The 27,078-nt window shown below is 40.8% G+C and overlaps 2 long non-coding RNA genes across 3 annotated transcripts; one reads left to right on the forward strand and one right to left on the reverse strand.

Moving 5' to 3' along the window:
* The first annotated feature begins 16,620 nt into the window (after positions 1–16,620).
* LOC141958676 (uncharacterized) lies at positions 16,621–19,756 on the forward strand. The gene is made up of 3 exons (XR_012633304.1): positions 16,621–16,705; positions 18,147–18,330; positions 19,338–19,756. It is a non-coding gene; the product is annotated as an uncharacterized LOC141958676 (long non-coding RNA).
* Positions 19,757–23,344: 3,588 nt separating this feature from the next.
* Positions 23,345–26,933, reverse strand: LOC141958677 (uncharacterized). Of its 2 annotated transcripts, XR_012633306.1 has the most exons (3): positions 26,812–26,933; positions 26,267–26,467; positions 23,345–25,492 (listed from the first exon to the last, which is right to left on the reverse strand). It is a non-coding gene; the product is annotated as an uncharacterized LOC141958677 (long non-coding RNA). The 2 variants fall into 2 exon arrangements; XR_012633305.1 differs by having other exon boundaries at positions 26,267–26,933.
* Between the last annotated feature and the right edge of the window lie 145 nt (positions 26,934–27,078).

Consider the following 27,078-nt stretch of genomic DNA (forward strand, 5'->3'; position numbering starts at 1 on the left):
AACTCAGTTAATTAAAATCTGGAAACACGGTTCTGCAGCAAGGGTGGATTCTCTGTGAGTCCCATGCCTGTGGCATCCCAGAGAATGCAGGGCCCCTGGGCACTATTCATGTTCATATTTAATTTATCTGAAGCTTCTGGAGAGTGTCCAGAATCCTCTCCATTTGCTTCACAATTTAGGTCAAGCCCATGATGGAGTACTTGAGTTCAGGACAAAGTAGCCCTTGCAAAACTTTTACCTTTTTTTCACTCTGTTGTTATTTGTGCTAGGATGGCAGATTTTGTACTATATTGCACACATGTTGTATGCCTGCTAAATATTAAAAGAGTACAAGCTACAATATGTATTATTATTCCTGCCAACTTACTGCAAATCTGGTGTAGTGTTCTTCCTTAGGATTTCATACGCGTGCAGTCATTACTTAAACATTTGAAATAGCAAACTGTTTGATGGGAAGGCACTGAGCTTCCTTGATCTGAATCAAGGTAGCAGCACTGCACACAAATTACTTTGCTCCTTTGAGGACAGGGCAATCAGTAATTATTATAACAGCATTCTCTGGGTGCAACTTCACTGTTCCTAAGGGCTGGGAGCCAGAGGAGGAGGGAAGGAGGCAGGCAGGGCAAAGAAATGAGTAGGTCAAATGTCCATCCAGAATAAGTGTATATCAACTATGCTAAACATTTTTAGGTTTCTTTCTAAAGATTCCCCTCTTAACAGTACTTTAGATCAGAGTTTATGAGGATTAAATTTGTGTGGCTGTCTGGAGTGCAGGTGTAAATTCTAACTGCAAAGATTTTATTTCAGTCGCACAGAAGTATAACATGGATTATACTAATGAAAATGGGACTCGATACATATTGACATTATCTTCATGCTGTAATTGGCTTCTGGGGAACAATGACACCTGTCAGTAGAACTATTTATTGTAAAATATTTTTTAACATAGGTGTTAAATAGATTCTGACATGAGAGGCTTGAATGCAGACAACACACTGGCTTTGTGAAAATTAAGAGGATGTATTATGCTTGGGAGGCAAGGAAGGAGAGCTTCAGAAGTGAAAAAAAAAAAAAAAAAATTGGCAGGTGAGACTCAGAATACTGGTAGAGCACAGGCCAGCATCAGAATGAGCGGCAAAAGGGAGCAAAAAAAGGTCAACTACAAATCAACACAGACAATCTTCTGTAACATTAATTCCCTTCTATTTAAAGAAGACTTTCATAGGAAATGAGTAATACTGCCTATTGCAGTGAAGGTTTGTTTTTCACATTCAACTCTGAACTCGGTTATCTGATTTTCTCAGGTGCTAAACTTCACAGCAATATAGCAAAAGTGGATGCACCTCAACTTTTTTTGTAAAATAAAGCCATGAATGACTTCTCAATCTTTCCTTTGTGTCACAGGATATTGTTCAAGAGCTCTTTAGCCAGTAAAAATTTCTAAGATCTAATGATACATCTGAAAATCAGTGTCTCTTAAACTCACTTCCCTGCTCTCCTGTCCCTCCTTTCCCCATGGGCTTGTTATTGTTCAGAGGTTTCTCCAGATTTTCCAGCTGTCTGAATGACAAAGCCCTCTTATCTCTATTCACTTCATCATTGATATGATTTATGCTGAGGGTTTTTTCCTCTTTCATAATTTGCTGTTTGTTCTGCCTATGATGGAGGCTTCCTCCCTAGATTTCTGACTCCATCAGATGGAGAGATTTCTGTTCAGTGGTTTTTTATGTGCTGATATCCAGTCTGCAGTCCAGCTTCAGGGTGTCTCTTTACAACTATACCTTACCTGCAAGATGCTTGTTTAAAAAAACACCATTGTTTTCCAGCTATGCCGTTCATCTACTTATTCTGTCTAGTTGATCTTCTACTTTTATTATCATTGACTAAATTTAATATCTAAATAAAGGCCTATGTTTACAACTGAAGGAAACTTTACCCATTCAGGTTCTTTTCCCTTCAGTAAACTGCTAAAACTGTGAGGGGTTCAGTTATCTTCTGTCACATTTAGCCCATCTATTTTTAAATTTTTAAATTTTTAATTAACCAGAAAAATATAAAATGTTTAAAAATGGACACAACCCTAGCAAGCTGAAATGAGCAACTAATAATAAAAGTTCATCCTATGTTTTGTTCTAAAATTACTTGTATTAATAATGAATAAGGAACAAGAAGTTAAATTCCAAAATTTGCTTCCTGGAAACTTTCCTCTGCCATCTCTGCTTCTCTCTCTTCTTGCAATATAATTGTTACAGTTCCTTGACATAATATGAATGAATTAAACTGAATTCACTGAGATGATTAAAATATATATGGTCATCATTAACTGAATTATAGCAAAGCCAGCAATGAATCACACAGGCTAATGTTTGCTGCCATGTTTGATGACAGGTGTATCATACTTAGGCTTCAGCTGATGAGAGAGGCCAACAAACTGTATTTCAAATGTCTAGACATATTCTTTTGGAGAATACTTGAGCATGAGTTTCATACACCCCTCCAGTCTGAGTGATAAGTGCATTATTCTTTGATATCTGGTTTTAAAAGACGTATTTTATGTCATAGTATTATGATAGGCTGGGGTTTTTTGCTGTTGTTATCTTAAAAGGTTTATTATTGGGTTTTTTTCTTTCTTTCTTTCTTTCCCCCCTCCTTTTCAAAGGTTTAAGGGTTCACTGTGGAAATCTGCTGATGTTTGGCAGAAAATACTCACTTTAGAATTATATCTTTATTTCTAAAATAGTGTGGTGGGGAATCTCTGTAATATTTTTCTAGGATTTCAAAGATACTGTCTTAAGCTTATTATATGTTAATTCATTTAGAAATAAAAGTTAGCTGTTTGTCCCTTTTAATAAGAATAAGCCAACCAGCAGATGGTTATTCCATATTTTGATTCATATTTTTATAGTTCCATACTCAGGCTGTTACCAAATGTTCGTATTTCTTACTAGTACTACAACAGCTGAATACTGGTTTAGTGAAACTGCATTTCAACTCAGAATCACAGGAGGGAACCGAGAGACTGGGAGGAGCCTCAGTTGGCTGCTGTCATTTACATGGCATTAATAGTTTGTTAAGAAACAGGAAAGTCATATGAAATAAACCAGCTACCTTGCTGAGGAGAAATCCCTTACAACTGATTATTCACTCTTACTGGTTTCCCAACCTATTTTTCTCATCCAGAGGCAGTGAGTCAAGTTTCACTTAGCAGAAGTACTATTCATCCCATTAATTTTCAGAAGTGCCACAAGAGAACTGAAGCAGTAAGAGATGAAAACTCAAAACTCACGGAAAGTAGTGTAAAGCAAAAAAGGCAATTCCTTAAAGAAGCTGTGATAAAGGCTTTATTCTTTCTACTACTACCCCAAAATGGAATAAAATAAGGAGTGAGACAGGAGCCCAACAATTAAACCATGAACTCTTCAACAGTGTTAAAACAGGGGGAACCTAGTTCAGTTTGCTAAGTGTTATTAACACAAGATACAGAGTCAAAAGTCAAAAGATCAGCCAGTCAAACAAGAAACAGTAATGAATGCTGTACAAGTAACAGGAAAAGAGGAGTATGTTCATAGGAAGGGTAAAACCAGGAAGCGAGTTGATCCACCCTTCAGCAGGGAGGAGTCCTCAGAGCAGCAGCTCAAAAGGCAGGTGTGTCAGCCCTGATGGAATCAGCACTCACTGATAAACTCAACCCTAATGCTAGCAACCATCTATCAGAGTGCAAGCTGCAACTGGGAAAGAAAGGGGTGGGGAATACTTAGATTAGTTAGATGTTGTTAAAATACTGGGCCTCCCGGCATAACTAGAGACCCTAGGCAATTTTAGGAGTTGTCTTTGAGAATTTGCATTTTCAAGTATACACTCAGATTATGATTTTTTTTAAAAAAAAAAAAAAAAAAAAAAGGAAGATTAGGAATTTTAGACCCGTGGTTAAAAACAATCCTAGAACAAAATTATCAAGCAAAGGGGTAAGAAGTAAAAATCAATATGGGCTGTAATCAGATGTCTTTCTGTTCAAGGGTATGGAATTTACATGTAAAAGAGAGGTGGTAGATATAATTTATCTTGACTTCATTAAGATCTGTGATGTTGTGGCATAGTAACAACATAGTCTAAATGCTACTTCTATAGCCTTAATGAAAATTTTGGGGGAAAACTGCTCTTGGTAGTTCAGAAACTGATGAGATGTACTGAGTGGGGTTCTGCAGAGATCTGTCAATGAATGTGATACTGTTCAATACTCTCTTTAAAACCTTGGATGGTAGAATGGAAAATATGCTTGTAAAACTTGTGAATAACGAGCATCACGTAGGACACCAGCTGTCTTGGCTTTTCTTCTGATACTGCTGAATATTGAATGGGCATAAGAATAGCTCTTCCTTTCTTGGCTGTTCCTGAGCTAACCAGTTACCTCTGATGACCCCTGCAAGCACCTTCTGCTCAGCCGTTGCTTCTCCCCATGGTTCTTCCATGCTGGCATGGGCTTCTGCCTTTGGCTCATCACAGCAATTTTGCCAGCCGAACTGACCTGTGCTCAAAGCTTACGTGTCTTTGTGCTATGGGCACAATGGCAAGATGATCGGTAACTAAGCACATCTCAAAGGCAGAATAGTTAATAAAAACTTTCTGGATAAAAATGGGACTGAAACCCCTAAATCTGGTTTCACACACCTGACCATTTTTTTCTGGCTGATATAGGCTTTCAGTAGATTCTGTATCTCTTTCCCAGAGAATGGTAGGTCTGGTAATGTATGGTTTACAGGCACTTTAATATTTCAAGGAAGAGATCCTTTAAAGCTGGGTGGGGTTTGTTTGGTTTTGGTGTTTTTTTGTTTTGGGGAGGGGAGCTGTTTGTTTGAGGGGTTTCATTTTGGTTTTGTTTGGGGTTTTTTTTATCTTCAAAGTCCCTGTCTCACAAAACAAGACTCTCTTTTCCTTGCAGGCAAGTTGTAAGATCTTCAAAGCTAATAACTGTCCTCTGTCTTTCAAAGCTATGTTGAAGCCTGGGGCCATAGACTGTATTTCCCACAGCCTTCAACAAGCTCCATTATGCCTCTAGCTGTGATGCCTCTCTGAGTATCAATAACTTCCCATCACTAGCAAGGTCAAATACCACATTTATGCAATACTTCAGTGTTCTTAGATTGAGGGCAATCCTATCTTTGCCTCGGTTTATACTCCTTTACAGCAGGAGGCTGGTGCTCTGGTGGAGTGGTAGGGGGAGGCATCCATTGCCAATGTAGTAAATGCCAAAGCTGAAATACAAATTTTCAGGGCTCGTTTGAGTTCAACCCCTTCAGTCTGTCAGCAGGGAGTTTATCAGCATGTGGGGGAAAGAATGAGAAACAGACTCTTGAGCACAAGTAAGTGACAAAACTGAAAAAAGGCCTCTTACACTTCAAGACTTTTTGTTAATTGGAGAGCCTTGTGTAGCATCATCATTTAAAGAGGAGGCAACTGCAAGCAATTTCCATTAGACACCAAGAGACAGTAAACCTGGGTGAGGTGTTGGTCATGTTCGTTACATTGTGTGATACTATTAAGCCCTACTCACTGGAAACCCAGCCACTCTCATTATGTATAGAATCATGGTGCTAAATAATAATGTGGTTAGATGAGAAGAGTCAATGCTTTAACAATTTTGCAGTCTTCCCCATATGTTTGCAGGGCAATAAGATGAAAATTTCCAGGTTCTGCTTTGATAGATCACAGCTTATAATTATAGTCACGTTGCATGGGAGCGTGGGCAACACTGCTGGCTAGATTAGAGAGAGAGACAGACAAGATCGAAGCCTCCCTGTTAGATTTTTTTCCTCTCCGAGTGTGCTAACATGTGCCTATTTTAGGAGTTCTGATGAGAATGTTTTCATACTTTTTCTTCTTTCCTCATTTTTATAGCCCCAAAGGTTTTGATGGTTCTGCTTTGTTTCACTTCTAATAAATTCTTCTTTTGCTTGACCTTTATCTATTTCCACCGTATTCCTTTGACTGTACTGTATTCCTTTTCTCCCTTCGCCACAATCTGAGCTCTCCACCCCCTCCAATGCTGTCTCCACCTCCCTCTCTGGAGGCAGCCCCTGTCGTTATCACCTCTCCTTCACTCCTCTCTTCCCTGACATAAGCGAGAAGCTCGATGACACACAGTTTCCTGCTGAAGAGGAGGCTGTTCATTGCCAGCTTTTATTTATTTAATAATTCCTCTTTATAACGATGCTTTGCAGTTTATTGTAGGAATACAGGAAAGAAAATCTAACAGTGGTTTATAGAGCAGCGACGTAGAGCTGTGGGTCCTTCCGCTGTCCCTGGGTCCTGCACTGTACTAGCAGATGCGACAGTGCTGTGGGCTGAAGGGCTGTAGGTCATGGCCTGGCAAAGCACTAAGCCTGACTTCTGAATGCCTTGCACCCCATCAAAATATTGCAGCTATGTTATAGAAAATACGGATTGGGTGTAAAGTCACTTCAAATGGTAAAGTAGTCCCAAAAGGGGTTATTTGCTAATGGGTCTTATGACACGTCATGTATTTTCTTTTCTCACCAGGGTTTTACTGTATCTCCTGTATCTCCCTTCAAGACTTTTCTTGGTCAGTTTTTTGCCCACTTAAAACTGCTTTGCCCAAGAGCAAAGGTGATTCCTCAAAGCACCCATTCTCAGTCCCACCCATTCTTTTCCTGCAGGTACTTGAAATGCTGGGGTTTCAAGCCCCAAATTAAGGTTGACTTATGGGTGATTCCCACAGCCCTTCCCAAAGGGGGGGTGAGTTTACCTTTAGGCTTCCCTCCAGGGTGCGGCCGGCCTTGCAGGGAGAGCCATTGGGTAAATGAGCCCCGGGTGTCCCACATTAAGTAAACAAAGTTCAGGTGTCCCACTTGGGGATAAAAGCTGGGACCACTTGCAGGCAGGGGCAGTGTCTGTCTGTGGGGTGGATGCACTTTGCAGAGTTCCCTGTTGGGGAAGGACCTCCTGCCTCCCTGGGACTGGGCTCCAGTCAGGTCTGGCTTTTGTAAATGTGGGCTGTGTAGAGATTCAGTATGTGGCTTCCTTGGTCTTATGTGTTTGGCTTGTTGGCTCAGTTGTCTCCCATCCCTTCTCTGGGAGACTGCATTTCATCGTTTATTCCACCCATTGTTGGTTGTGCGGTGTCATTTGGGTCAGTGGGATTGATGTTGATTATGTATAATCTGACTGACTTGTTTGTACCCCTGGCACTCACCCATGTACTGACCCTTTTGTATCAAATACAGTTTGGTTATTGGTTCATTTTTATGCTGGCTGTGTCCTTTATGCTAGGCCTAATAATTGGCAAAACAGTACTGCAGCTGGATCTCTACAGCCTTTAGCTTGGACCTTGCCTTACACCACAGGTCTCCATTGCCATAGTAGCCAGCAGTGGCACTGTCACCCATATAGAGCCCATCAAAGGCCATAGAAATGTCATTTGTTTCCAGTCTTATCAGATGTGATCTGAAATGGATCTGGGAAGAGACCTGAGGCTGTGGAGGAGGGCTACTGTGCAGCAGTCCCTCACTGGCAGAAAGGCCAGGGATAAGATATATAGTGCCAGTGCCTTTTGCGTCCTTAAGGAGAGGCACCAAAAGGACTTGGACTAGTAGAGTGTCTAATAAGGACTTTGAAGGGGCCTATAAAAAGTCTAAGAATACTAATATATGGTCCAGTGTCGGCGGAAGTCTTGTTTGTAGCAGAGTGAACTTGGCTGCAGTTGTTGTGGGATTGAGGATTCAGTACAGCAGGGATTTGGTTGTACAGCCCCCAAGCCTCCCTTCTATAGGAGCCACTCTCCCTCCTCTGAAGATGAGTATCCATCTACATCAATCAGAGTGTTGTGAGAGCACCAACAGGGGGGACAGTAAGTAAACAAGACTTCCTTGGTTCCAAGGTATCTTGAGAAGGTCCCAAGCTAACAGAGGCACAAAATGAGAGGGACAACCCCCTTTATGAGTGCTTTGCCTCCTTTTCGTGATAAGTCTTACTTTCTGGGCACACTGCCAGCAGACGAGTTTTCCAGCAGGACTGTCCAGTCTTCTCAGTTATACTGCACCCTGACCTTTCTGCAGCAGAGATGCTCCCTTCTCTGGCCCATCCCACCTTATCAAGACCATGTCATATTCCCATTCCTCAGTGGCTGGGAGACTACTTCTAAACATTTAGTTTTTGCTGGCTCCATCTCCCAAAACCTTTCCCTTTGAACAGGCATAGACACAATTTTTAAAGTGATGGCGGACACATTCACACATTTCACACAAACTCAGAGCTGTTTATTACAATCAGAAAGTGGTTTGGCAAGTGGATGGACATACAGCCAGGCTAGCTGTTCATCCTTTTGCCAGTTTTCAGTTGTCATATATATATTTGACTTCAGTGATACCGGTGACTAGGTGGCTTTTTTGGAGAAAACTAGTCATACTGAGACACCTTTGTGACCAAGATGTTTTCTTGTGAATTACTTCTTTTAGTTATTGTGTTTAATTTTACCTGGAACATAGTTTAATTAACTAATAGATTTGATTATTTAGGTTTAGGTCTGATTATTAACTCAAAAGTAAGAACTGCACAGTTTACTTCTTACAGAGCTACCATTTAATTTCATAGTAGAAAACATTTTCTTTTCCAAATATTGACCTCATTTTGGAATCAGCCAGGCCTTTTCAAGATGCTAAGCAAATTCAGCTAGACAATGCAGATACAATAACTGCCCACAGAAAGATCACCTGAAATGTTGCCTCCCAAGTCATGTTGCTCTTACCCATAACCTCCTAGGAGAGAGAGAGAGAGAGCGAGCTTAAGAGATACTGCAATTTCACCCACGTATCCTACTCCATACCTGATATTACCCATGACAACAAGAAATACAAGAGGGAAAATGCTGAATATGCACTTCTAAGAGTCAGATGCCCTGGAGCAACAGAAACACAAAGCAGCTCCCACAGGAGAAGAACAGGATTAATGATCTTGATTGTTTTATAATGGCCTCTGGTATGTTTCTCCTGTTATGAGGCAAAAAAAGCTATTTGTTACACACACAAAAAATTATGTAGAGCCTACCTAGTGCTAAAATGCAAGGGCATAAAGTATAAATAACTTAGAAAGTGAGAGAATGAGTATGGAAAGAGTCCTGCATGGATCCATCCAGGCATGTGTTAGTGATAGTTTAAGAAAAAAAAAAAAACACTTAATTTGAAGTAATTTTTACATGTATCTCATTTCTGAAGCACATAAACTGTGGCTCCAGCTTGGGCGAGGGGCAAGCCAATGAAAGCCAAACTAAAAAAGCCAAAAGAAGTGGGAAGTAGCTTATGTTACCTTACAATATTGTATTTTCCCCAGTAAAGAGATTTTGGTCAACATGTTCTTCTCTGAGAGTGGTTCACGCTGCAGTTAATCTGGTACAACTGTGGGCTGCCACCAAAGATGGCAGTCTGTCTGTCTTCATGTCCCCACTCCCACGTGTGTCCCTGTTCTCTTCCTTGCATCGCATCAAGGAATTATGCAACTTCAGGGTGAATCAGCTCCCCCGATCCAACAGAAAATAAACAGTTTTGGTAGGGTAGTTTGCTTTGGGCTGACCCAAGAGAACTGTGCTGGAGGTAGATGGGGAGGATGGGGAAGATGAGTGCGTGGGGCAGTGACCTCTTTACCTCCATCAGCTTCAGCCAGAGCAACGTTTCTAAACGCAGTCTTAGGCAGCTTCAAAACTGGAAAAGCACACAGGGAGAGCTGTTCTCTATCATTATGCTCCTGGACCAACAGCAAAGATCTGGAGGAGGAGGAGGTGACAATAAATGTGATGGAAGAGGCAGAATTGTGAGGAGTTTGAAGGCTAAAGCATATGGGATATTTGAAGAATGGGAAACCACCATCTCATCTCTTTTTGGAGAACAGAAGGAGCTGGACTCATGAGTCTTCCATAACCTAGTGACAGGAGAGTTTTTACTGAAGAAATTAAAATCTCAATTAGCTTCAACCAAGAAATATTAATTGTTTTCACATTTGCTGCTGTTCAGATATTTGCTGTTGATCACAATCTAGCAGATGATGTGCTATGAAAGGTGGAGGCAACATAAAATGCCTTGTTGAATAATTGATCACCACCCCTCCAGGCTATGTCCATGGATGAATGCATATGCCAGTTAGGATGACTGTGTCCCCAGTTAATGCTCTTAATGGACAAACACTTGATCTGAATTAAAATAGTATCTTTAAAGACATCTTATTTATGTCAGAAGGCTTTTCATATTTTACAATGTTTCTTTTCTGTTTTTCTTATTAAATACAGGCACATTTTGGCCCTTTTATTGTATGGACATTTAGAAATTGATGTATTTTAAAAAAGCAGTGGTGTAAATTTTGATCGGACCAAATCAATGGGAAGCTTCTTGTTCACCTTCCTACTGTACTGTTTCATCCAATGTGTGTTGCTACCAATGGGTTTTAATTATCTCATTTTTTTAATAGGAATTAGGGGACCAAATAAAAGCCAATATATCGAGTCCCTGTGTCTCATCCACAAAGGCAACATGAAGCAGTTAAGAGACAAAGGGATAGTCTATAGGGTTGCTGAACTCAGTATGTCAGAGATTTCCCACCTTTCAGCCTATTCTACAGATTTCTTGGCCTTTCACAAGAATCATGGGAGGATGAGAAATTTTACCTGAAAATAGCTCTGATTCCTAAACATCTAGAATTTTTAATGGGGCTAATATTATGCACGTATTTTCTTCTGGAATTTACTTCAGACTCTGGAAGGAGGGAAAAAAAGGAAAAAAAAAAAAGCTGAAGGAATTGATAGAGTTGGAAAAAAAGCAGCATTAGTAACAAATGGTGCCATTGTACGTGAGCTCTCCTCAGCTTTCTGCTTCATCCCAGCTTCCTCAGTGTTGCTTCTCCTGAAATGCATGGAGTCTGGCTCTTAGAGGCCTTAGGCCATTCTCTGTCTGTTCGCCTTTGGGAGGATTAATGGTTATTTGGTGACAGCTGCCTGGATTTTCTCCCTATGTGACAGTTCACATGGTCATATCTAAACTCTGTCACACTTGGTTTACATTTGCTATGATAAGCTGGTTTACTGTTTCCTATACAAATTGTTTAACATGTAAGTCCAAAGTTAACATGAATTGTAAAAGGAGATAAAATCAAATATCATTAATCATTTTATTTTTCAGTCTTTTTTCAAGGCATTTTTACTTTTCTTTCAGGTGAGAACCTGGTGCAAAGTATATACAGGTGTCTACACACATCATGCATACTGCATGTAACCCTCTACATTACAGGAATATTAATTGGGATATAAGGTTCAAGGTGAAGCTTTTGAATGTTAGAAAGTGGCAAGTTTAAGATCCTCTTATTGCTTCTTTTTCATCTGTATTCTGCACTCAACCAGACAGAGATCCCATGGAGGAACAATACGTGCTGATACTGCATAATGCACTTTGTGCAGGAGACCAAGTCAAGGGCGTATAGTCAACTGGCATCTTCTGATTTTTGGGTAGCTGACTTTTCTACACACATAACGTTCTTTTTAAGTAGCTTCCTTGCTTCATTTTCCACAAAAAAAATCTCAAGCTAATTTTAAAGAAGAAGATACAACCATGATATGCGTGTCCTAGCTATAGACAAATGCTCTTTTCCAGATCCAGCTAGCCTGGAGTAAAGAGTTATCCTCCCTGCAGTTCATAGTCACCCACCCGTTCCCAAGGAAAAACACATGTGCCCTGGTACATACTGACTGAACCCACCATCTGCCTCTGAGGTTGGAATGAAATCACTCAGGGTCAAACAGGGTGAGCAGGAGGCTTCGTTCACATGCCTCATTCAGACTGAAATGGTTAGGGAGAAGCCAAGGGTCCCAGGGTAGGAGTTCATAACTCTCAGAGCAGACCATAAGAAATGGTAACCTAAGAACGGGTGCCTCCCAACAGAGAAGGCTATGAGCGTGTTGGTGCGCTGCTTGCACAGAGGCATTTGCAGAGTGCTTTTCTGTCTACACCTGAGCACCCCAAACAGGAGGACAGTGGTAATTTTTTATAGATTTTCTCTGCTAAAGCTATGTTAGATGTCTTGTGACAGGAAAGGCTTTTGCCCTGGAAAATATCACAAACTTTATATAAACTGTGCAATTTCTCAAATAAAGAGAATGATTTTTCAAGGCAAGAAAGGACAAAGCACTGAGCAACCCAGTCTGGCTTCAAAGCTGACCCTGCTTTGAACAGGAGATTGGACTAGAGACCTCCCGAGATCCCTTCCAACCTGAATTATCCCATGACCCTATGATTTTTTAAAGTAAAAAACAACCAGACATGGGTTTGCTGTCACTAGTGCTATAAACTGAATGCAAATAATTAGCACTTTGGAGAACTGTTGGGAGGGTTCCCATTACAGCCGAGACACTCGGATGCCTGGCTGCCCCCAGAAGGATGGTTTCTGCTCTGCCAATCTTTCTGCTTTCTTGTTACTGCTCACATGGCCCCACAGTTTGTTGGATCTGCTGGCTGAGCTGGCAGAAAGCTAGTTTAGTGAGCTGACCTGGCTCACCCATGGGTGACAGACAGTGCCAGAGGCAAGAAAATGGGAAAAGGTGGGGCCACATGGCCAGGAATAGCCCTGGGAAAGCAGGGCTTTATCTTCTTATGTCAGCAAACTGTGAGATGATAGTACAGTTTTATTTTGTAAGTTAATGTATATGTGTCTAGTCACTGTCTGGGTCAGTTCTACCCCTATCATGTTTAATTATTTAATACAGGACCTGATCCTTCAGGACTGCAATCCCATGATGCAAGCTGGTCTCTGTGCCTCCGTCTTGCAATGTGCAAGCCAAGGGTTTAGGCTGTGAGTGCCAGGAATCAAGTCCTGTATCTGTGAAGTACCACTTACATGTCTGCTACTAAATAAGTGATAATCTACAGAGAGCTTTTTGCTTCCCAGTAAGTTGCCTGTTTGGAGGCTTTTTTGTCTTTTGATCATAGGTCAAATTCATGTCCTTTTTAATGTTAGGACAATTTCTTTGTTTGAGTGATTTTCAGTACAACCTCCAATGCTGTCTTATTGCTCAGGTTACCTATTTTTATAATGCTGACTTGTGATGTGTGCAATGAAGCCTGACTTGCCACAGCCTAGAAAGAGTGGTCCAGCTCTCTCCTCCTTGCCTCTGGTTATAAGCCCCTGCTGCTTCCAATCAAACAGCTGTGGGGCTGAGCCGGACTAGGTCACAGATCGGAGCAGAGAAAATGAACTCTGCAGAAAAGCCAGTAGAGCAGTTGTTGTCAGCCTGGCAAGCTGATCCAGCTCACACCATGCCCTGTTCTATCCCTACAGCAGCCAAGGCAGGGAGGAGGCAGGGATGGACCCCTGGGCAGAGAAGAGGACCACTCTCTTGGGGCACAGCCTACAGTTAGCTTGTATAAAGTCATCATGAAACTGCGAAATCATTCACCTTTCACTCTTCAGTACTTCCATTAAAATTTTTATTCAGGTGATTTTACATGTAAAAAATTCCCAGGAGAATTTCCCTGTGAAGCTGCAGAATCAGTAAAAGACTCCCTGCCATATTTTTCTTCCCTCAAACAAATGTAGCAGAAAAGAATGATTATTTAAAAATGATTATTTCTTCTGGCATAGAACAAGAGCAAGCTGGAGAATATTTTATACTTCATCAGTTAAATATTTACAATAGTGAAGTGATGGCTTTCTTTTTAGCTTTCGGCAACAAATGCAAAACCATGCAATGGTTAGCTTTACATTAAGTCAGTGTGAAGAACAACAGTTTTTTAAGAAGTTGTCAATGGCTTATCTCACAGCTGGCACCTATTAATACACTGAGTAATTTCTGCAAACGCACATAGGCTCCAAAATTAACACTATCCATTAAGAAAGACCATGGAGTGCTACAATTATGTCAGAACACTTTGGCTAGCAATAAACAAATCATTCTTTATGTTGTATGCATGTCCATTAACAGAGGTTTCTAACCAGAAAAGCTGTAAATTTATTTTTAATACAACTTAATCCATACATAGTTTAACATCGTCCAGAAAAATAATAATTTTTCTATTATTTCCACATCAGCAATTTTTGTGGAAACTAGCCAATTTGACGTCGCAGTTTTTACTAGTAAAGTTCCCCTGTTAATGTGTGCTTTCACCCAGCCTCCTCAGACTGCTCTGAAGTGGCACAATTACTTCAGACTCAGCAGTGCAGCAATAAATTACAAATTGTCCTCTAGCTTGTTTTTGTACACCCACGGAAAACTTCTTCCCTGCGGTTGTTTTCAAAAGACTTGAGATTCCATCTGCTTATTTTATTTCCCAGGTGGAAAAGAAAGGGAAAAAACCCAAAGAAGATAAAACTGAAAAGTCTGCATTCATTTTGAACATCTTCAAAATTCGGAGTGAGTGTTTGGATTTACAGTGACAGACAGATAAGAACTCAAAATCTTAGTTCGATGCTGAGTTGGGAACACCTGTAAACAACCTGGAAGCAGGTTTAAACAAGAATGAACCTGCACCCACTGTTTATTTCAGTTCAAACACATCATGCTATCTTGAAATAAAATCTGTGAATCAATTCAGGCAGTAAATTTGACCTTGTTAACTACCAAGAGAAGGTTCCTCAGCTGGGCCACTGGAGGAATATTGAATACTAAGCTCCAGTGCTCAGCTGCTACTTAAGTGGGAAGCCAGGCTGGAGTAGAGAGTATTGCCATGAGTCTGGAGATAAAATGCCCCAAGAACTTTTCTAACTTAGCTCATTTGCTGAAAACACCAAGAAGCTACAATAACTGCAAGTTACTGGGCGCATAAAAGCTAGCAGCAATAGCTTTTTCTGAAAACATAATTTAGTCTTTCTATGGGGACCTCAATACAAACATTTGCAGAGGTTACTGGTATCCTGGAGTAATGTATCTGGGCTTTCCAGCTGAAGAATTATTTTTTTTTTTCCACAGTACAGCAATTCAGGTATCCTAATATAGCTGAAAAACATGGTGTATCTCTAGTTTTTACAAATATTTTGAGTCTTCCCATCTCTGTTTGATTTCAAACACAAAGAAAGTGACTGTGTAGTCACATTTGCCTATGTAAAATATTTCATGTACAATAGAAAAAAAATGCCAGCTATTACATAGTTTGTTACCCTTTGTATAATGTTCTGTTGCTTCTTAAAATAAATGTGTATCTAATAAAATTACTTAGTAGCTGATAGTTTTTCCAAGAAAACAAAAAAAACCCAACACTGACTGACTTTGTATATGACATTCCTTGACTTTTGGAAGGCTCCTGGTATCAGAATATGACCCCTCTTCCTCGCCAATTAAAAATGAAATAAACCAGCAGACCTTAAAAGAAAAATTTCACCCAGACCATCTTCTGGAACTGACTGTCTTTTGCTTTTAACTCCCTGGCTTTCCCACTGTCCAGGTACAGCTGCAGCACACTCGTATTATCACTGAGGTTCCTGCTGTTCATCTTTATGTGGGTAACATTTGCTTTACAATACTTCTCATCTTTGATAGCACTGGAAACAGATATTTCAAGGTTGTTTCTGAGCTTGGAGGTTTTGTATAGCAACACCATTCATCAGCACATCTAAGACACTACGATTGGACTGGCCAGAAATAATTCTTCCAAGCTTTTTACTGAGGATTTCAAACTGAAGTGGCAGCATGCTGTGAGAGATCATCCTGACTATGCCTACTACGCCAACCCTTTCTACACCTTCTGAACATCAGAGAAAGCTTATATAATCTGTAATATCATCACCATAGGTGATTTTTTTTCTCGGTCACATTTCCAGACCTTGAATGTACTGTAAGGAACATAGAGTACTGGCATGTTTGTGGTATGTGTCTTCTTACAGAGATCTGAGTGAATGGTTCAAAACTTCTTTGCTTTGTATACATCAAAGTTCAAGATCCTTTCAAATGGATTGTAGGATGCATCACCTAGGATATGGATTTCACAGGATGCATCACCTGTGCATTGGATATAGTATTTTTTGTGACAATTTACAGAAAATACTGAAATTAATTTTTAACTTAAGAATTAAAAATTTTAAAAAACCCACAAGAGACACTTTAGGAATTTGCCATTTGATAGTCTTTTATCCCACATCTCTCTTCAATAATGTGAAAATACAGGAGCATTCAAGCTTTCCATAGAGTTAAAGCTCCTGAAATCTCACATGTAGGCTTCAGTTGGAGGACATACATTGACTGTATGTTATTAACAACTGGTATAGAAACTGCTGCAGGCAATAAGCAGGTGCAGATCTACACCTCGATGTGTAACACTGCAGATAACAAAGCCAAGAGTCATCCTTCCTCACTCACTGATTTGCATGATTCAGTTTAATTGGGCAAAATCAGTCTGGGACACTGGCCTCATCTGTTAATAGCTCTCCCTGTCAGTGCACACAATTACCACCTGGTCCCCAATGCCACTCTTGTATAGGATCTCTGTGCCTGACTGCTAGTCAATTAATGATCAGGCTTATAAGGTCTCTTTGACTGTTAGTTCCCCCAGTAATGTAAAGCAGCTGTAGACCTGGCCTAACTTATGACTATTTTTTTTTTTTTTTGCTTTGCATTGCCATGTAGCAGCACAAAGTAACCGGTGTCTACTGATGAATCTGTCTCAAAACTTCAGATACCTTTTCAGCTGAGCCAGGATTCTTCATGTGTATCTTTAGCTTCTGGCAGGTATTGTATTACTGTTCTTGTGTCTTCTTATTGGGTTTCTTCCTGTGTTTTCTTATCAAATGTTTACATGTACAACCTTTTAAAGAAACTCTCAAAGATCAATGTTAAACTGGAGTCGATACTGAGAATGCGTATCACTAATTTAACTGAAAGTACCCCTAGAAAACATATGAACTGCATCTAGTGATGACTACTCAAATCAAGATCTAGATCCCCTTTTTCACAGGTTTGGTCATATCTGCAACTGATGAACTGAATGGCAGGTCCTGAATAGACACTAGCAAAGAGACTAGAAGTAAATATGTATTCTTACACAAGTCTGCTAGATATTCTACTTCTGTGAGCTGATATCTCAAATGTAAGAATGTTTTGAATTATAAATCGAATAGTGTGTTTCATTTCTATACTATTTTGCCTTTTGGTCTATGGATTACAACACTTGTTAAGAGACACAAATGTGTTGCGTATCTAGGTACAGAGAGAAAAACTCTTAGATTGCATTAGTCTTTTTTAATTGGTGTTGATAAAGCAGGCAGTTCGCTGTCAATTACAAAGTGTTTAGTTTACCTAACCCTATATTCAGACTACCAATTAGTTATGCATATCAAGGTAATCTGATGATTGAAGACTTTTGTATGTCTATGCCTTGTCTCAGTCAAGCCAACTAAAAAATCCCAGTGGCTGGTCCATCACCAGCATGATAAACTGAACTTCAAACTATTCATATTACTCTTTAAAGCTATATCATCCTTTGATTGCTACAGCATTTAAAATGAAAATTGGAAGGATACTGCGGTACCCAACCAGTACTATAGCTTCAAAGATTATAGATTAAGTAGTTTTGTTTTGGAAGATTAGACTACCAATAATGCTAGCATTAATGAAAATAATACCCTTCTACACTATAATTAGCTTTCTTCCAGGTCTAGTCTGCCTGCCTTCTTCCTCATATCTAAGAAAAAGGTTTCAAACATCAAGAATTCCATATGCCAAATTCCATTTAAATGATTTATTATCAATGCTATTTTGGATGCTTGTTTTTGAAGCATTACACATTTTCCCTGCCTTTTAAGAGTGTTACAATGCCCTTTATTCTTTTAGACTAATCCAAAGAGCTTGCTCGATATACTTGAGTGTTCTGCTCTGTCAGAATGATATCTTATCCTGGCAAATGTCCAGCTGGTATTTAATTTAAATTTAAACAATAGAAACCATTATGATTTTGAACTCCTTTCACTCAATTCTCATCACACAAACCCATGTTTGTACCCCAGTGCAAATATATGACCTTCCCACAACACTGTTTGAAATTCAGGGATAGTTAACTTTTGGACATGCCACCAAATTATAAACTGTAATCTATCTTAAAGATACAATTTGAATAAAGCTCAGTTTGGCAGACCAGACAGATTATGATTCATGCTTTAATTTTATCTGTCAGGTGCTATTGCAGTGATATTCTGGCTAGCGTCCCAGGCACAATCCTAAGAAGACAGAACACAGCTCTTAAGAATACGTGCACTTTTTAGACTTTGAAGGTCTACCACCTCTCCTGTATTTGACCTCCTGAGGATACCAAATGAACACAAAGTCAATCAATCATTTCCTGACACCGTCTTCTTGAGGTGCTTTTACCCTATGTCTACTAAACAGTTTGTTATCTTCTAGTTACACAGGGATGGATTCTTATCTGGAGTTAAGTATATAGCTCAAACAGCTTGCATAAAGGTATGGTGGTTAAGCCAAGCAGAGTATCTAGCTCATTTTACTGCACATTAATGAGACATGGCTAAAGAGTTTCTGCTACATGTCTCCCTCCTTAACTGTGAAATAGCTTTTTTTCAACAAAAATTGTAAATCCAATTACAGGATTTTTTTTTTCTTTCAAAGAATTGAACTACAGATAGAACTACTGAATTTATTTGAAATCTTCTTACATGTACAGCTAACAAATATTCTGTTGTTACTATATAAGCTAGTAACTCACATTATTAATTACTTTATCTGCTTAAGTACTTCCCCAAGGATAAGGAAAATGGTAAAGCCTTTACTGCATGTTCTACTGCTATCATAAAAAAGACATTCAACATTTCATTCTTAGCAATATTTAGCAATGTTTATATGAAAATGGTAGTAGTTAAATAGACTTAGTGAGGACAAATTTGGACATTAAAGTTATCTAGAATGCTACAAAATTTGCAATTAATTAAAACCAGAAGCTTCTAGATAGTATTTTCATAAATTTAGTCTCAGGAAAATTTAATTCTTCTCTGAACCATCTAATTTAATAGAGTATGTATAAAGATTGTATTCTTCTGAAAGAGGTATATTAAGGCACTGCATGTCCTTATGTATTTTGCAAGTAATAACTAACAAACTGAGGCAGAGATCTGTGGGTACGTTTGAAAGCCTAAATCAGAAGCTGTCATGCAAAGCTGACTTAAAGCTTGTGCTTACACTGCCTTGATGCCAGGGTTTCTTTGAGGATTTCTTTGTAAGGCTGTGAAAGAACATTCTGAGGGTTAGTATGTAAGGGCTACAGATGATGATAACTCCAATGCAGAATTAAGTAGCAAAATATGTCATTTTTCAAACTGCCTTTTGTGTAACTACATTTCCTTTTCCTTTTTAGCAGCCAGAGAGCAGCAGTTCAGCTTGAGAGCAGAGCTTTTGCATCAGCAGTGTGCCTTTGCAGCATTAGCCGTGCAGCCTCCCCGGTCATTTACAGGCCAGACAGCACCAGTCAGAGACCATGTGGTGCAGCTGCTTCCTAAAGAAGTTGTCTGACCTCAGTGTTCAGCTTCCAGGGATAGTGATCTGTGATGATCATCTTGGTAATTGCAATAGTTTTTTCCACGGCACTGTTTATTAAGGTTTAAATCATCTTAAAAATAGCAGTGCTGCAAGATTAGATAGTAATTTATTTGAACAGTTCTTGAATCCTGAACAATTTGGAGAATCTTCTGCTTGAGCAATTACCTAACAGGAGGAATCAACACCAGTCCACGTCGACTGACAAGCTCCTCTGGGAGATTTCTGCTTCTCCTAGCCCCAGACCACCTGTCAATGCAATGGGCTCACTACAGACAGTGCTCTTGAACCTACAGGCAAAGCCTGAGGGTACACTCCATGTTAATTAAAGAACTTCGTCACTTTTTATCTCTCTCATTTCTGTGTTTATTTTGAAAAAGAAGCTCTGTAAAGAGCTTCTACCAAATATTGAGTCTCTACACAGTCCAGCCCTACACTTGGCAGCAGTACAGGTCCAGCCAAAAGGATGGGGAGAGAGATGAAGGGGTGGTAAAATGCAGTGTGTGGTTATTCAGGGATGCTGGCATTGCAGTAACCTTAGCACAGTGGCAGGAAATTGTCTTCTCCTCAGGGGAGAGGCTTCCTTGCCTGGCCTTGATTCTGAAACCACATGGTGGTGTGTTCTATTAGCTGGATCTGAATCCTGTCTTTTTTTGTTCCTTTTTGTTATTTAGATGTATATTTTATCTTCATTTAATTAAAAGGAGGGGGAAAAAAAAGGGAAAAATTTGGAAGTGTAACAGTGGGGCTGGAGGCAGAAAATACTGACATGGATTGTGTCATGAAGGATATAATCTTTTGCCAAACTGAGACAAAGCCAAAAAAAAAAAAAAAGTGAAATCTCTTACCAGCACTCCTGTGTGCAGCACCTTTATTAAATCTATCTTTCCCTTCCTTACCTAGAATAGTGTGAGAATTGGGAAAAGCGAACTTGAAAGGTTTCTCATGGAGATCTCTTACCTCAGACTATTTCATAATGAAATTGTAATGACCTGATATGGAATACCTTTTCAGACAAATTTGCAACTGTTTTGAATATTTATGTACCCATGTCTCTGGGTGTGTATGTGTATATTCAGCTATGACCAGTGAAATATGCTTTTTATTATACACAGAGAAGGCATTCTTCTTAAGGAGTCATCATCTTTGTGGGTTTTTTTCTGATAGAAGGTTGGTTTGTTCATTCACTGCTCCTATTATATCTGAAAAAAGCAGTACATCTGCAATATCTTTTTTTCTTCCTGATGCCACAGTACTACACATTCACCTTTTCCCCTTCGTTTGTCAGTGATAATGCCTGTAAGTCAAATTCTGATCTCAAAGTAAATCTGGAGGAATGTATGAAAGAGATTTACAGTGAGAAAAATTGAATGGCACTTTTGATCCAAAGGCAGCTTATGGCACTTGTGAATCTAGTCGTTGCAGTAGGTGTTTGCATGCTGACTGACACTACATTGGAGTACTGAACTGAGGCTGGAACTTGCTTAGGGGCTTTAGTTCCAGTATTTCATTTTTTGCTCTGACAGCTTTTAAAAAATGCCATGTAGGACTAGGAAGCTATGTGACTTTCAGCCAAATCCCCTAATCAGATTCAGAATGCTTTAAATATTGCTGTAAAGTGTGAAATCTCCTCTGGGCTGCTGTTCTTCCTTTGGCACTATTTCCACTGGAAGCCTGCCACCTGCATGACACAAAAATAGGAAACTCAACCTCTGGCCAGATTTTAATGCTTTAAAACAACTCTTAAAAGAGAGAGCATCAGTGAAGGTGAAAAGCAAGCAAGAGAAGAGCGAGACATGACAGAAAGGGAACTTGAAGGATAGAGCAGGCAGAATTAGCAGTACAGAAGACCAGCTAGAAAAATAAATCTCAGATGCAAAGACAGGGAGGAAAAGAAAACAGGAAAGAGGATGAAAGAACATGTAAAGAGGAGAGGGAAAAATAAAACAACCAGGAAGATGACAAATAGCAGAGAGGGAAAGAGGGAGCAAAGTAGGAGGGGATAAAGGCAGATGATGAAATCAGGGAGCAGACCTGAACATATAGCATTGAGAGTGGGTTATTTTTTTTCCCCTCCTATGACCCTGAGGGAGCTTGGCTTGCTAATCAAGGTACGTATGTGTTCACCCTTGTAACCAGCTAGATCTTATGCTGATGTCAGCAAGAACTGGCAGCTGAAGACAGAGATTGTTTGTTTAAAGGAGTCTCTGAAATGCATGCCCATTCCTCCTTGGGGGCTCTGGCTTTGCCCGAATGAATCCCCCTTGGCAGAGGATGTACTCAACACTACCTCAATTCACCCTGATGGGAGCAGCCAGGAGAAGATTTAGCCCCAACTTTAAATAGCTGATAACAGCAGCTTCGCTCCAGTTCCCTTAACCCCAGAGATCCAAATTCACAGAGGCTAGTGAGCCTTGTCTCCCTTTGCTCCCTTTACAGATGGTTCAAAGTAAGACCCGAGCTATACCACTTTGAACCACTTGCCCTGGAGAAGCCAGTCTTTCACCATCTGTTAGAAGGGAAACTTCCACTGGCTCCTCAAGTCCAGACATACACTGCATGAACACCTCGACAGTGTTTGAAATCATCGCCTAGCATACCTTCAATCTAGCATTCACAGGCAATTTTTAGCACACCTCTCCTGTGAGGCCTATGATAGAAGAATGAAGTATTAGTATTATTTAATCTTTAGTGACCTATCCAAAATAAATTATCATCTTCATTCTAAAAGACTGTCATGTGCACCACCATACCTGGGAATCTCAGCAAAAGGACCAGAAATACTTAATGAGTGTGGAGAATGTTCTTTTATTCCTAGCAGTCATCCTTCACACCTCAGATTACCTTCAAGAGAGAATGAATGGAAGAAGTAGGGAAACTTCTACTGTGAGAGGTTTCAATGATGAAGTAGAGGATTTACAGAGATTCTAGAGCTGAAAAGCATCACTACAAAATCTGCAAGATAAAGGCTGGGCCCAAACCAGGAGAGTAGGCAGTAACCAACATACTTATTTGATAATTACCAAGCCTCTGGAATTAAGTGGTTTGACAAATTCATTCCAGTCCATCGAGGAAAAATATAAATAAGGACCACTATGGTTGAATTTTTCTTGATCTAATCATCACCTACACAGACAACTATATACTGCTGCAGCACTATAACGTGTGAGTATTCTGTGTACAATACTCTTTGCCTTATGTGTTTGGAGCCAAATTCTCGCAAACATATTATACAGTCAAACTATGGCCCTAGACTCCTGGACTTAATCACCACCATGTTACTCCAGGTTCACGACGCATATCCCTGCTGATCTCAGGGCCATTCTAACTGTGGGAAGCCTGAAGGATATGGTGGTGAACCAAGTCTCATGAACGCAATAGTTGCCTAAAAAATGTATGTGTTTAGGTCAGGCTTGTACACGCAAGGAATTGCAAACTACTTTAAAACATATTTTAGGCTCTCTGATGTTATGACGCACTCTAGATGTGGTCCATCTCTGCCCCAGGCCTTTCTAGAACAGAATTTCCCTCTCCTGCTTCCTAATAAGAGAATTGTGGACTGCCAGGAGCCGCTGATACTTTTTGATAGCTTGGGCTGACCCTGAGGCTGAGCAAACACATGCTGGGTTAACATGGAGGGGCAGTTCTCACTGTCACCAATTTTACTGTCTTTATTACAGGGTCTGCAAGTATCTTTCACTTTTTAAAAGCTCTGAAGTACTTTTTTTTTTTTTTTTTTTTGTGCAGTGCAGTAACATTTAGAAGCCCAGACAGGATTCAGACCTCATTATATCAAACATGTTAAAAAACTCACCAGACAAAGTCCCATGAATTGATTCAATTGTATTGATTTTATTATATCAGTGCAACCCAAGCAAAACAGATACACTGTGCTGGAATAATGTGGCATTTGTTCCAGTGCAATTTTATAGTTATGCAGTTTTCCTTTTTATAAATAGGGATTAAAAGGTGGTTTATCTACACTGTAATGATAATCGTCTTTATGGAGAGTTTTATTAAACTCAAGCAGTGACAAAGTGATTACTTAATTGCTTGAGATACTGGAAATGCAGCAACTGGCATAGGTTTGATGTGCACAACAATGGTTCAAGTATTGACTAAATGGCAAGTTTTCATATGGATTTACACATGGCAACAGCCTATTCTTTAATGACCTCATATGTGAACACTTTTTTTCAGGAACAACTGTAAATTTTTCTGCAGCAAGAATTTTCACACAAAAAGATACTTAGAAAATGCTGCCATCCCCTTTCACATCCTCTTCAATATGAATAAACTTTTAACTGAGAAGTCATGCACGCCAGAACATTTATACCATATTGAAAATATTATTAAATCTTTAACTTTCACAAAGCTATCAGCATATCATATTCAATATCATAATCATACCATGAGCATTTCCCTAGTACAATACTATGAAAAAGTAATTTTTAAGATAAGAGACCAATCACTAGCTAGAGAGTGAATGCCTGATGCACAGAGATGTTGCCCATCCCTTCTGTCTTAAAGATGTGTTTACTTTAGCTCAGCTGAGTTAAAAAAGGGTGCAAATAACTATTCCAGAACTGAACTTTTAGATTAAATCAAACTTAAAACTAAGGGGATTCAAAATGAACGTTCATTCATCCCCTTTCTTTCCCTGAAACATGTTTTTAAAGACTGCTAATACTGATGCCATCAATTTTGTCATTCAAACTATCTAGGTCATGTGCCATACAAATATTTAGCAGAAGACAGAAGACAGATGAATCTTCTGGGTTCACATGGGTATTACTAGATGACAAAATGTCTGGCTGTGGAATTCTTGGCTTTGTCAGGTTGTGTCAAAGTCCTCCTAAATCTCTTGATTAAGCATCTGACTGTTATACACACCTCCTCCATGTGTTTTCCTGCACTGCTGCTAAAAGATGCTTTCCACCACCATTTCAGTTGCAGAGATGACACGGGACAGCTTGGTACTTTTAGTGGTGTTCTCTTGCGCTCCTATTTGAGGACAGAACAAGGGGTGAGGAGAATGGCCTTTCTTTCCTTGTCAGCATTACTCAAGGTTGAGACCCATCCTTGCATAGGCCCATGGACACCATGGGTAGCACCATGTGGAGGGCTCCATGACCCATCCACCTGAACTTTTGAATGCACCATCTGAATCACCTTTCAGCTCCCAGAATAAGAATTAGTTGGGAGTTCAGGGGGAAATAGGCCCAATACTGCTGGGAAAACATTGCGATCTTTAAGCGCGGTGGTTTGGGTGATGGCCATACAGCAGAAGGTCTGGAATACAACAATCAGAAAGATTACTCAGCTGTTAGGGATAACATTTGTGGCTGGCAGTTGCGATTCCTCCTGCTGATTAGAAATGGCTCTCTCCAAGAATGGTTCCTGTGGGATTACAACATATCCCAGCATTTTGTAACCATCAGTGGAAGTTCTGTTTTGTTTCTCACAATTGATATGGAAAAAGTAGGCTGTGACAGAGGAAAGGTCAAGAGAAAGAGGTTGTTTCAAAATAATTGCTTTCTGAAAGCAGAGAAATAATATGTTTGTTTATATGGTAGAGAGAGTGCACTGTGGAAAAGGGCACGAGGAGACAGTTTTCTCCACTGCTTCCTGTCTAGATATTTCTACACAGCTTGAGGTTCAAGCACAGGTGAGTCATCTCACATAGTTCTGCAATTTTAAGGAGTAGATGTCCAGTTCTAGACCACTGGTGCAAAGCTCTCTTTACAGTCAATTGAGAGAAACAGTCCCCATAGGTGAGAAAATTGTATGCCTGTTTTAGCATCTGGTCAATCACCTTCAGCAGGAGCTTGTTTCTCCCTGCTGGGGGGTGGGGTCTGGACACCTAGTTCATGTAGGTGGCTAAACGTAAATGAACGCTGGCCAGCTGTCTGTGCCTGGCGTGGCCCATCCTCAGATGTGTAATCCATACTCTTTATTCATAATTTACAGAAGGCTCTATAAAAAAAAAAAGCAAGAAATAAATTGCAGTAGAGGAAGAAAGGAAAAGCCAAGGCAAATACATGAAAAAACAGAAGGCAGAGAGTATCACAATACTGGAAGCAAGATGTGAATGCTGAAGGAAATTTAGGATAAATGGCCAACCACAAGTAGGAAACACTGCACAGGTTTCAAAATACTCGTGTACAGGATTGCTAGAGACACAGGGAACTGTGAATCTTGTAAATGTATTAGTTTTTTTATATAAATGTACAGGTCCCAACTAATGGGTCTTTCCTTGCTTCCCTTAGATGACGTCGAGCACTTTACCTACATTTTCCTTTTCTTCATCATACCCCAGTATTTATAGATTAAATTCTTTCTGACAACTTTGCCTTCAGAATCAGAAAGTTTCTCCATTGTTCATTTGCTAAATTTTCAGATTCTACATCTTCAGTAATGGTTTTTTACACACTTGGGTAAAACTCCACTCAGGCGTATTTTGCTTTCAAAATCTGTTTCTTGACAAAGACAATGCAGCAAAAATAGCTTCGACCACTACAATGCTAACCAATACCATCGGATTGTCTGTTTGCACTCTGCCATCTACCTGTGTCTAACTGCTGTCTTTTGTTATGTACTTCGGACATGTGCTCTTTGTTCTATTTGTGCAGCATCTTGCAAAATGGCATCCTAGGCAGTGACTGGGGCTCCTGTGCACTAAGATACAATGGATAATGAAGACCACTGGTTTGTTTAATGTTGGTACACCGCACGTGAGCCACATTCTACCTGTACACTTTTAAGTGCGGAAGCGCCGCGCAGCACACGGGTACCAGGTCACGCCGCTGTCTCCTGGTTTTGTAGCGGTACCCATCGTGTTCTCCACCTGCCTCTGGGTAGCAGGCTGGTTTAGACCAAGGTTTCAAGCAGAATCTCACGTTTAGCGTTTCTTGTTTCTCTCTTGCTGGAAAGCACTGCCTGGAGCAATTTCTTTGGGAAGAACAAGGCAATCTAGACGCTATTGCAAGCAATCCCGGGGGATAGCACAAAAGCAGTTTTCCAGGAGACAGCCGTGAAGGCCAGTTTAAACCACTCTACGCCCGGTCAGCCCGTTTTGCCCGGCACCGCCTCACGCTTCCCGCTGGGGACGCCCCCCCCCGAGCCGCCAGCTGAGGGCTGCGCAGCGGGGCTGCCGCCTCTCCGCGGCCTTACCGGGCCGCGGCCTCCGGGACGAGCCCCGGCCGCCGGCTCCGCTCGGGCGGGGAGCTGCGGGGCAGCTCCTCCCCACTGGGCCCCCCGCAACCCCCGCTCCCCGACCGCTCGGCCCGGCCCACCTCGGCGCCGCCGCGGCGGGCGGAAGACCGCCAAGCCCCCGGGACGGGACGGGACGGGACGGGACGGCCCGTTCGTCTCCCCGGCGGGACAATGGCCGCGGGCCGCCCCTCAGCGCCGATCCCCTCCCGCCCCCGCCGCGCCGCGCCGCGCCGCTCCCCTCAGCGCCGGGCCCGCCGCCACGGCGCGGCTCCCCCCGCCCCGCCCCGCCCCGCCCCGGCTGCCGCCGCCCCGCCCCTCCCGCCGCCCCCAGCAGCCCCCGCGGCGCC

This window comes from Athene noctua, chromosome 3 (genome assembly GCF_965140245.1).
Source record: "Athene noctua chromosome 3, bAthNoc1.hap1.1, whole genome shotgun sequence".
Lineage (NCBI taxonomy): Eukaryota > Metazoa > Chordata > Aves > Strigiformes > Strigidae > Athene > Athene noctua.